The sequence below is a fragment of the Apodemus sylvaticus genome, chromosome 9 (genome assembly GCF_947179515.1).
Source record: "Apodemus sylvaticus chromosome 9, mApoSyl1.1, whole genome shotgun sequence".
NCBI classification, from domain to species: Eukaryota; Metazoa; Chordata; class Mammalia; order Rodentia; family Muridae; genus Apodemus; species Apodemus sylvaticus.
Window position 1 is genome coordinate 101,227,704 of NC_067480.1, and position 13,104 is coordinate 101,240,807.

The following is a 13,104-nucleotide window of genomic DNA, read 5'->3' on the forward strand; positions in this document are numbered from 1 at the left end:
TCAACTGTTAAAAACAATGACATCATGAAATGTGCAAGCAAATGGGCAGAGCTTGAAAAGGTCACCATCAGTGAGGTAACCAAGACCCTGAAAGACACATATGGTTTGTGCTCACTCATAAGTGGATGATAGCCATAAAGTACAGAATAAACATGCTACCACTCACAGAGCAGAGAAGCTAAGTATCAAGGAGGGCCCAAGGGAAGATGCTTGAGTCTCACTGAGAAGGGAAAATAAAAGAGATATCAGTGGTGGATAAAGAGAGGAAACTCTTGGTAGAGGGGTTGGGAAGAGGAACAGGAGGGATCAAGTGTGTGGAAAAGAAAAGGAGAGAGATCTTGGAGAGAGATTTAGAATTGCTGTGTTGGGAGGCATCGTGGGAGGGGATAGAAAATTCGGACAATGGAAACTCCCAGGAAACTATGAGTGTGGCCATCGCTAAGTAAGACTCTAGTAGTAGGCTATGTGGAACCTGAAGTACGCACATGTAATCAGGCAAGAATTTCAATCAAGGGATGAGGACAGCAACCCAGCCACAAAACCTTTGATCTACAATTGGACCTGAACAAAAATGGGCAGGGAGAAAGAGGGAGAAGAAATTGGGGGAGCGGCCAACCAATTATCTAGTGGCCTAACTGGAGATCTATGCATTGATAGAGATTTCTCTGACACTATTAATGATATTCTGTTAAACTTACAGAAAGAAGCCTAGCTTAATTGTCCTACAAAAGACTTCACACAGCAGCCTATGAGAACACATGCAGAGAGCCAAGGTGTGTTGACATCCGTGAAAGCCTACTTCTCTCCAAAGAAAATGAGAGAGAAATGGGGGGAGGGGAATGGAGAGGGAAGGACTGAAAGGAGAGGAAGGAGGGAATGCTGTGATTGGGATGTAAAGTAAATAAATTTATTAATGAAAAATATTTGTTTTACTTTTACAAAGATTATAATACCGTTACAACATCTCATTCCTTTTCTACCTCTAAATCTCTCACTGTCCTTTCTCTCTTTCAAATTCATGGCCTCTTTTCATTAATCAATACACAAATACACACACACACACACACACACACACATACAAATACATATATACATACACACAGACACATACATATATATACATATGTAAATATATATTAATAATAATGCATATATAATATATAAAATATATAACATATTTGATATTTATATCATTATATAATATATACATTTTATATTAAATATAATATAATATGATACATAATACATAAGATATCATATTATATTTTATATAACATAAATATAATTTTAAATAATATAATTTATTATATGTTATAAATCATATAGTTTTATATGTTATACTATATATAAAATTATATACACATATATTAGATACTATCTTATTTAAAAATTATATATCATATATCATAAATCATATATCACATATTACATGTTACATATTATATATATAATTTAATATGCATGAAATTTTTTTTATTCGATATAATTTATTTACCTTTCAAATGATTTCCCCTTTTCTAGCCCCCGACTCCCCGAAAGTCCCGTAAGTCCCCTTCTCTTCCCCTGTCCTCCCACCCACCCCTTCCCACTTCCCCGTTCTGGTTTTGCCGAATACTGTTTCACTGAGTCTTTCCAGAACCAGGGGAAATATAAATATATTTTATAAAAAAATATAAATATATTTTATAAGTATATAAAATATATTTTTATTATGAATAACATAAAATATAAATATTATTCATAGTATATAATATATAAATTTTAATTAATATAATCATAATATTTTGATATGATTTTATATTTCATATAAAATATTTAAAAAATAATACATATGTAATGTGTGTTGTAATATATAATATACTATGCATTATATAATATATATAAATACATAAATAAGTACAACTTCGTCAGTCTGTATGATGTTACTTCTATGTATGTTTTTAGGGTTGACTATTTGCTATAGATAATCAATTGGCATGCTGTCCCATAGAAGACTATGTTTCCAACTCATAGCCTTCTGTAGTTTTGTATTGTTCATTGTGTAAGATTAAGGCCTCAGGGCTTGTCACCACCCACATTAGAATGTCTATTGTTGTTATCCTTGTAAGTCTTATGCTTAGGTGTGACAATAGAAGACAATGAAAAGATTCCTCCATCTAGTATTCTTGCTGAAGTCCTTTCAGGTTTAACTAGAAACCTAATCTCTTCATGGAGGATCCTGTAGAAAGATACTCATCCTTATTTTAGGAACCTATTGTCAGGAAAATTTGAAATATGAAATTACAGAGGGATAAAGTGCATTGCTTATTCAGAGTTACTGTTGCATAGGATATGACTATTGTGTTGTCACCTCTGTATGTGACAAAGAAGATAACCGAAGGTACAATGTTTTAAAGAGCAACTAGCCCCAGGCCTTCTTTACGCTGATGTAGCAGGTATTTCTATGTCACCTTATCCAGAGGAGCCAATGAAGTAAGGAAGTGCTACAGGGATAGATTTAAAGGTAAATATTACATACTGGGCTAAAGAACTCCTGATTTCAGAAATTTCTCCATTTTTTTCCACTATAGTACGGACAGAATTGAATGGTAAAGCTAAAATGATTGCTTAACATGTAAGTCCAAGACAACTTTAAATTCTTATCATAATTACAATAACACAGCTAAATGCAATTTTTGGCAGTTGATCTGTCTGCTCAGACAGCTCCCAGGAGCAAAGGAGTGGGCGTGAACTGGCAAAGTGCCCACAAGTGAGGAACAGGCTGATATTTAACAAGCATAAGAAAAAGAACTGAAATCCTTGCCAAGGAAGATCTTTCTAAGATTCCTAAAGTGTATTCCTGCCAGCTGGGATCAGCAGCCCAAAGCTTTGCATAGAAATTAGGCTCTGGACTATAGTGTGTGTAATTTATGGATGCGTGAATTGATGCCCTGGAAAAGACCATAGCCTCTTAAGGACTATATGTGGAGGAAATGCTCTTGTTTTATCTACTGCTAAATGAAACAGTTCTTAGAATAATTGCAAAACTGAAGAATTTGTTCCATATAAGTAGTTATAAAATACGGTAAGCCTGGCAAAGGATTGGCTACATGGGAGGAAATATACACCAGAGGAATGTTAGAACAAACTACTTCCTCCAAAACAGATCCAACCCTAATATTTTAGAATGTGAGTGGTGCCAAGCCTGCAGAGTTAGGCGTCATAAAGGTGCCTTTCTAAAACATTGCTTTTGGAATGTATGGAGACTTAGGCAACATAAATGTGGCTCTTCTTTCAGAGTCATTGCTGTAGTCATTACTCAGAGGTGTTTTCTTTTTTTTTTCTTTCTATTTCCTTTTCTGTTCTTGAGAACATATTTTTTTTTCATACAGTATATATTGACTATGGCTTCCCTTTCTCCATTCTTTCTAATTCCTCTTAACTTCCCCTCTATATCCATCCCCTTTCTCTCTCTCCCTGGGAAATGAACAGCTATTTAGGGAATAAAAATAAAATTAAATTAAAGATAAATACAAAACAAACAAGCCAGAATGTGACAAAACAACCAACCAAAATAAAAAGACCCCAAGAAACAGCACAAGAAGCATATAGACTCATAGGTACACATGCTTGTATAGTCAGGAATCCCATGCGAACACAAAAATAAAAGCCCTGACAAAGAACCTCTCTAAGGTTGAGTTCACCTAGGCTGTCCTTCTTCTGCTAGGGTTGTAGTATAGCTTTAGGAGTGGTTTGTTTCCAGAATGAGACTACCTCAGAAAAAAAAAAATTAAATTTTTATTTGCAATTGGCTGGTAATTGGAGATAGCTTCTCCTCAGACAATTCAAATACATGAATCTTTCTAGGTTTCTGCCCATTCCATGGAGAGATAAATTGAATTTGGTTTGAATAAAGTGAGTTAGCCAGGTGGAGAGAGGTGTCACAAACCACAAAATGTTCCTACAATTACTGTCAAGGAAGAGATTGTAAAATGTGGGTAGGGTGTGTCCCACATGGGTTACCCATGGAAAAGGAAAAAAAAGAAGCCTCCTCGCTGCAACCCCTGCTGTGGCTGCCGCTGCTCCCTCCCTCTTTCACCACCTCCGAGAACATGGCTGTGCCTCCCACATACACTGATCTTGGCAAGTCCACCAAACTTGATTTGAAATTGAAGTCCTGGAGCTCCCAGGGACTAAATCACCAACAAAAGGGCCATGGCTCCGGCTGCATATGTAGCAGAGGATGGTATTATCGGACATCAATGGGAGGAGAGCCCTTGGTCCTGTGAAGGCTGGATGCCCTTGTGGAGGGGGATGCTGGGACAGGGAGGCAGGAATTGGGGGAGGGGGGAGGTGATTTTTCAGCCAACACGGAAACCCCCACAGTGAAAGGCAGTCTGGAAGACCAAGTACAATGGACTGAGTATGGGCTAACATTTACAGAGAAGGAGAACACAGACAACACCTTGGGCACTGAGACCACTGTGGAAGACCTGGCTTGCTCGTGGACTGAAGCTGACCTTTGATTCATCTTTCTTGCCTAACACTGGGGGGAGGAGGGAAGAAAAATGCTAAAATCAAGACAGAGTACAAGAGGGAGCATATCAACCTGGGCTGTGACATGAACTTTGACATCACTGGGCCCTCTGTCCATGGCTCTCTGGTGCTTGGCTATGAGGGTTGGCTGACTGGCTACCAGATGGATTTTGAGACTTCGAAGTCCCGAGTGATCCAGAGCAACTACGCAGTTGGCTACAAGACAGACAAATGTGAACAATGGGACAGTTTGGTGGCTCCGTTTACCAGAAAGTGAACAAGAAGTTGGAGATTGCTGTCAGTCTCACCTGGACTGCAGGAAAAAAAGTAACACTCGCTTTGGAACAGCAGCCGATTATCAATCGGGTAGATCCTGATGCCTGCTCTTCAGTCCAGCCTGTTAGACTTGGGGTACGCTCAGACCCTAAAACCAGGTATCACACCGATGCTGTCAGCACTGTTGGATGGCAAGAACATCAATGCGGGCGCGGCCACAGCTTGGTTTAGGACTGGAATTTCGAACATAAATGAATATTGTAAAATCGTTTAATTTTAAGCTATTTTGCAGCATAGCTACCTTCAGAATTTGTGGTACCTTTTAATGTTGTATGTTGGGGATGCGGCAGTCGATAAATACCACTACCGCGTTAGACCTCCAGGCTAAGGATGACTCTGCTTTAAGGTGTTTACCATTTCAGAGGTACAGCAGAAACCCCATTCCAGAAAGGGTCCTTTTTAGCTGTAGGCTTGGGCTGGGGAGGAGCCCCTCCAGAGATGCCAGGCTGCAAGTGGAAGCTGGGAACGTGTGGACCCTTGGTAAATCTATATCCAGTCCTCAGATGAAATTGCGACTTCCTGAGGAATATCAAACCTCGGTGTTCCCATCTCATCTGCTCGGAAGCTTGTACACACCTGCGTGAAAGGGACTTTTTTTTTTTAATGTATTTTTTTATTTTATTTTTTTATTTACATTGCAAATGATTTTTTAAGCTAATATCCAATATATATAAAGAACTCAAGAAGTTAGACTCCAGAAAACCGAACAACCCTATTAAAAAATGGGGTACAGAGTTAAACAAAGAATTCTCACCTGAAGAACTTCGGATGGCGGAGAAGCATCTTAAAAAATGCTCAACTTCATTAGTCATTAGGGAAATGCAAATCAAAACAACCCTAAGATTTCATCTTACACCAGTCAGAATGGCTAAGATTAAAAATTCAGGAGACAGCAGGTGTTGGAGAGGGTGTGGAGAAAGAGGAACACTCCTCCACTGCTGGTGGGGTTGCAAATTGGTACAACCACTCTGGAAATCAGTCTGGCGGTTCCTCCAAAAACTGGGCACCTCACTTCCAGAAGATCCTGCTATACCACTCCTGGGCATATACCCAGAGGATTCCCCACCATGTAATAAGGATACATGCTCTACTATGTTCATAGCAGCCCTATTTATAATTGCCAGATGCTGGAAAGAACCCAGGTATCCCTCAACAGAAGAGTGGATGCAAAAAATGTGGTATATCTACACAATGGAGTACTATTCAGCCATTAGAAACAATGAATTCATGAAATTCTTAGGCAAATGGATGGAGCTAGAGAACATCATACTAAGTGAGGTAACCCAGACTCAAAAGGTGAATCATGGTATGCACTCACTAATAAGTGGATATTAACCTAGAAAACTGGAATACCCAAAACATAATCCACACATCAAATGAGATACAAGAAGAAAGGAGGAGTGGCCCCTGGTTCTGGAATGACTCAGTGAAACAGTATTCAGCAAAACCAGAACGGGGAAGTGGGAAGGGGTGGGAGGGAGGACAGGGGAAGAGAAGGGGGCTAACGGGACTTTCGGGGAGTGGGGGGGGGGAGGCTGGAAAAGGGGAAATCATTTGAAATGTAAATAATTATATCGAATAATAAAAAAAAAAAAGACAGATCGTCACGCCTTGATCCCATCATGCCCTGTTCCCATCCTACTAGATCAGTTACCTGTTTTACAACAAAAGTAGTCTTTAGGGTGTGGTTAGCTATTTCTTTTGTGCCATTTTAGGGTGGAGAGTGTGGACATGATGGAGCCAGTCATTTAGGACTTAATTCTTCCTTTTGTTATGGTGTGTGGTGTGGCTTTCTTTCTTTCTTTCTTTCTTTCTTTCTTTCTTTCTTTCTTTCTTTCTTTCTTTCTTTCTTTCTTTCTTTCTTCCTCCTCCTTCCTCCTCCTTCTCCTCCTTCCTCCTCCTCCTCCTCCTCCTCTTCCTTCTTTTTCCATTGCACCAGAGTTCTCCCGCTGAGCTGGGTAGGTGATTATGGTCACATCCTGACAACACTAGGGATCTCAACTGACTCCTCTTGTAGCTTCACCACTATTTTTTATCACCTTAATGGGTACATTAAAGAGTCTTCCATTTTGTGTGGAGTTAGCTCCTCCCCTTCAAATGCTGTAACTAACATCATTTAAAATAAAACATAAATAAAATACTGAAACCTAGAAAGAAAGAAACAAAGAAACAAAGAGGACATGTTTAATGAACACTTCCCCAAGAGAGAAACCAAAGTAAAGGCATATAATGGTTTCCAGTAAATATTTGTTGAAACAAAATACTGTTACCTTGCAGAATTATTTATTTAATGAAGAAAGACATAAAAGATATGGGGTAACCTTATTCAAATACTGACATTTTCACTAAAGGTATCCTTTTGTTTCTTCTATAAATGTGATGGATAGTATTATCTAGATGGCAAAAGCTCTGAGGTAGTTAAAGGAGACAATGCTTGCCTGATGTTTAGAAAGACTTAATAGAGAATTACTCCATAAGATAAAATTTAGGAGTAGTAAAAATTGTAGTAGCACACCATGCTTAGGATGAATAGTACCGATAGCAGCAGAAATGAAATACTAAGCTTCTAATCAGTTTCTTATTTTATAATTAGTATCTTCACTCAGGAAAACAAAAAGACTGCAATGCACAGCAATTGTATGCCAGACCCTAAATTATGTTAGATATAGATAGTGAAAAATCAAACCGAATGCAGGCAAATAAGGCTGGTTGGTGACCTGAGAGTCAATTATATTTCCTGTCTTCCTTGCTCATTATTTAACTCTGGAGATTAGGAAAGCTTGCTCTTGGTATAGCTTAGCCTAGCATGTGTGAATACCAAGTTTATTCCCAATATATGGAAAGATGATGAAATTTAACAGACTCACTTGCCCAATTTCTTAACCATCATAAGTAACTTATGTTGGTAACTGTTGTCTTAGGGTTTCTACCCCTGGACAAAACATCATGACAAAAAAGCAAATTGGGGAGGAAAAGGTCTATTCAGCTTATATTTCTATATTGTTGTTCATCACTAAAGGAAGATTGGAACTCAAGCAGGTCAGGAAGCAGGAACTGATGTAGAGGCCATGGAGGGATGCTACTTACTGGCTTGCTTCCCCTGGCTTGCTCAGCTTGCTTTTTTATAGAACCCAAGACCACCAGCACAGGGATCGCATCACGCACAAGAGACCCTCCCCTTTGATCCCTGAGAAAATGCCTTACAGCTGGATCTCATGGAGGCATTTTCTTACCTGAAGCTCCTTTCCCTGTGATAACTCCAGCTTGTGTCAAGTTGACACAAAAAACCAGCCAGTACAACTGTGAAACCTAGTTTTGGCAGTAGAGCATAATATGAAATATCAGTAGATGTCTTTGAATATATTTTATTTATTCTGGCACATTTATTTATGTTTAGGAATAGGGAGAATTGTGTTTCTGTGTCAGCTATGTTGTAAGGAGGAAAGCTTAAGAAATAAGAATCGAAATATCAAGAATGGTAAGAACTTTAAGCTTTGAGGGTGTTCTTTGGTTAATGAACTGATACCAATGGATTTCCACTCTAGATTCCAGCTTTTTGTAGCCACAGTAAGTTTCAATACTGAAATCAATCTTCAGTGAGTGGTCACTTACAGCCAAAAACATTCTTACTGAAAAAGATACAATCAAAATTTACTCATTGCTTATAGACTAACATGAGACTTCACAATCTAAAATCTTTGTGTTTTACTTTATGTGAATGCTTACAAGTTACAGAGAATATGTTTCTCAATCAATGATTGAGAAAATTGTCATCAACCATCCTAGTGATTCCAAACAATATCTTGAAAATTGACACAATCCCACCACTGGTTTCTTTTTATTTCTTATCTAGGACCTGATCCAGGAGCATATCTTATATATTTATTAGGTATACTGAAGTTTCTTTAAAATATTTTAAATAAGTCATAGAGAAATATATTTTAAAATAGTTTTGGCAGACATATTTTTTATATTTATGAAACATGAAAGAAAATGTAAATAACAGGGAATAGGTATACTTATTAACTTTTTATATAAAGTACTAATTATGTTAATTGAGTCCCCAAAATTTTATGAGAATCCATACAAGTAAGACACCAAGAGTCCTTGCTCCCAAAATTTTAAGAGAATCCATACACTTAAGACACCAAGAGTCCCTGCTTCCAGTTGTTTTTTTATATTAGTAAATAAAGTGTTTGGTAGACAATGGCTGGGCAGGGAGACAGAGGCAGGACTCTAGGAATCCTAGGCTGGGGACTGGGAGAGAGACCAGGAAGAGGTTAGCCGCCATGCTGTGAAAAAAGTAGCTGCTAAACATGAGAAGTGCAGGACAGAGAGACAGCCAGCATGTAAGAGCCAGGGAAGAGTGACCCACCCGGGGTCTAAGGCAACAAAGACAGAATATAGATTTTAAAATTTATTTTCTATTAGATATATTCTTCATTTACATTTCAAGTGATTTCCCCTTTCCTGGATTCCCCCCTCCCCAAAATTCCCATAAGCCCTCTTCCCTTCCCCTGTTCCCCAATCAACCCCTTCCTGCTTCCCTGTCCTGGGTATTCCTCTATACTACTGTATTGAGCTTTTCCAGGACCAAGGGCTTCTCCTTCTTTCTTCTTGGGTATCATTTGGTATGTGAATTTTTTCCTGGGTATTCCGAACTTCTGGGCTAATACCCACTTATAAGTGAGTGCATTCCATGTGTGTTCTTTTATGAATGAATTACCTCACTTAGGATGATATTTTCCAGTTCCACCCATTTGCCTAAGAATTTCATGAATTCATTGTTTTTAATAGCTGAGTAGTATTCCATAGTGTATATATACCACATTTTCTGTATTCATTCCTCCATTGAGGGACATTTGGGTTCTTTCCAGCTTCTGGTTCTTATAAATAGGGCTGCTATGAACATAGTGAAGCATGTGTCCTTATTACATGCTGGGGAATCCTCTGGGCATATGTCCAGAAGTGGTATAATGGGGTCCTCTGGTAGTATCATGTCCAGTTTTCTGAGGAACTGCCAGACTGATTTCCAGAGTGAATGTACCAGCTTGCAATCCCACCAGCAGTGGAGGAGTGTTGCTCTTTCTCCACATCCTTGACAGCACCTGCTGTCTCCTGGGCACAGGGGAAAATTTCCTGAACAGAATGCCAATATCACTCTAAGTTCAAGACTTGGCAAATGGGACCTCATAAAATTACATTTCTGTAAGGCAAAGGACATCGTCAATAGGACAAAATGGCAACCAACAATTTGGGAAACGATCTTTACCAACCCTACACCTGACAGGGGGCTAATATCCAAGATATGCAAAGAACTCAAGAAATTAGACCCCAGAGAGCCAAATAACCCTATTAAAAATGGGATACAGAGCTAAACAAAGAATTTTCACTTGAAGAATATTGAATGGCTGAGAAGCACCTAAAGAAATGTTCAACATCCTTAGTCATCAGGGAAATGCAAATCAAAACAACCCTGAGATTTTACCTTACACCAGTCAGAATGGCTAAAATTAGAATATAGACTTTAATAAGTGTCTTAGTCAGGGTTTCTATTCCTGCACAAACATCATGACCAAGAAGCAAGTTTGGGAGGAAAGGATTAATTGAGCTTACACTTCTACACTGTTGTTCATCACTAAAGGAAATCAGAACTGAAACTCAAGCAGGTCAAGAAGCAGGAGCAGATGCAGAGGCCATGGAGGGATGTTCCTTACTGGCTTGCTTCCCCTGGCTTGCTCAGCCTACTTTCTTATAGAACCCAAGAATACCAGCCCAGAGATGGTACCACCCACAAGGGGCCCTCCACCCTTGATCACTAATTGAGAAAATGCCCCACAGATAGAATTCATGGAGGCACTTCAACTGAACTCCTTTCTCTGTGATAACCCAGCCTGTGTCAAGTTGACACACAAAACCAGCCAGCACAATTGACCCCTTGTCAACTTGTCAAACACATCAATATTAAGCCTCAACCCTTACTTTCTTATTCATCCCCAAGATCTAAATAACTTTAAAAGTCCCACAGTCTTTGCATATTAAAAGTCCAATCCCCTTAAAATATCCAATATCTTTCAAAATTCAATGTCTTTTAAAATTCTAAATGTCTTAACTGTTGGCTCCACTAAAATACTTTCTTCCTTTAAGAGGGAAACCTATCAGGGCACAGTCACAATCAAAAGCAAAACTTAAACTCCAATGGTTCAATGTCTGTGATACAGCCCATGATCTTCCAAGATCCTCCAAGGGCTTTAATCACTTCTCCAGTTCTTCTCTTTGTAGCACACATCTTGTCTTCTAGGCTCCAGCTGCCTGTATTCCACTGCTGCTGCTGTTCTTGGTGGTCATCTCATGGCACTGGCATCTCCAACACACTGCTGTTTTCCGCTGTAACTAGGATTCACCAATAGCCTCTCATAGGCTCTTTTCATGGTGTCAAGCCTCAGCTTCTACACATGACCCATTAAGTCCTGGGCCATCAATTGCAACTGAGGTTGCACCTTTACCAGTGGCCTTCCATGGCCAGTCACAGTGCCGAGCCTCAACTGCTCTTCATGACCCCTTCATGCCTTCAAAACCAGTACCATCTGGGTGACTCATTCACAGTACCAAGTCCAGCCACAGCACAAAGTACAACTGTGCCTATCTCTGGAACACAGCCTCTGTGGTCTCAGAAAACACTTCCTAGAAGATTTCACCTCAGTGATGCAGGTCACTTCTTAATCACCGCTAATTTCTTAACTCCAGCTGACCAGCATCAATAGTCCCAGTACCACAAAGGTTCACTTTAGTGGTTCTGGTATCCTGTTAATCACAGCTTATTCTTCCTCCCCAGCTAACCAAAACCACAGAATCATCACAATCAAAACATTGCCCTGATAAGAATTTTTAATCTTCCCTCTGAAATTTCACAAGCCAGGCCTCCATCTTCTGCACTGTTTTTAACATTATCTTCCAAGAGCCTATAGAATTTGCCACAAATCTCTTAACATCCTAATGGCTCTTCTAGCTCAAAGTTCCAAAGTCCTTCCACAGTCCTCCCCAAAACATGATCAGGTTGTCACAGAAATACCCCACTCCTGTTACAAATTTGTCTTAGTCAGGGTTTTTATTCCTGCACAAACATCATGACCAAGAAGCAAGTTGGGGAGCAAAGGGTTTATTGAGCTTACACTTCCACAGTGCTGTCCATTACTAAAGGAAGTCAGGACTGGAACTCAAGCAGGTCAGGAGGCAGGAGCTGATGCAGAGGTCATGGAGGGATTTTCCTTACTGGCTTGCTTCCCCTGGCTTGCTCAGCCTTCTCTCTTATGGAACCCAAGAATAGCAGCCCAGGGATGGTACCACCCACAAGGAGCCCTCTCCCCTTGATCACTAAGTGAGAAAATGCCCCACAGCTGGATCTCATCAGGCACTTGCCGGTGACCCAGCTGTTGGGCTGTTTAAGGCACATTAAAATATAAGGTTGTCTATGTATCTTTCATTCAGGAACTCAGAACTAAGGGGTAGGTAAGAGAGGAATGAACCAGTGCTGGGGCTATTTGAGTAGCCTTAATTGACAGCTACAACAGTTTAATATTTCAAGACAAGGTATTGTGAGAAACTTTTGAAGTTGATTGATGTTTGATTTTATAAGCATCATTGTGAGAAAGTTACTTTATGTAAATATGTAATAAAATTGTAGAATTATGTTTATGACCATTTCAGAAATTGTTGGAAATTCTGTCATACTCCCATCCAGAATTCATTTGACATTTAAAGAAAATTCAAATTGAAAACTCAAGAGAAAATTTAAAAGTCAAACATTTTAACTCAATCCAATTCAATTATGTACCCATTTAATATTTACATACTAAGGGATGATAGTGGGAAAACATTAAGTGATCATTTTTTGTCATTAAATTATTATATGTTTTCATGTGAGCAAAGATCTCTGTGGGAATAGAAAATTAAATGTGATTCATAACATAGAATAGAATGCAATCAGAGCTGAAAGGTTTTGGCTAGCCTCGTTCTATGCAGAATTGTCTGACAGCTTGTACACTGCAAGGCATAAAAACATGTTCAGAACCAAGGCCATAGGCGGCATATGCCTAATATTGGTTATGCATTTTGTTTTGGATTAAGTTATATGCTCAGGAATCTTTGGCCACTGACAGACTGTTTGCAGATCCCCATTCAATTAATGTCTAGCTTAAGAAATTGTGGGCTGTCTGATTCCACCTTGCTGCCATGTGAGATTTCCTTCAACCA

The 13,104-nt window shown here is 39.1% G+C and overlaps 1 pseudogene; it reads left to right on the forward strand.

The window, feature by feature from the left end:
* The first annotated feature begins 422 nt into the window (after window positions 1-422).
* On the forward strand, window positions 423-5,042 carry LOC127692008 (voltage-dependent anion-selective channel protein 1-like; annotated as a pseudogene).
* Window positions 5,043-13,104: the final 8,062 nt, after the last annotated feature.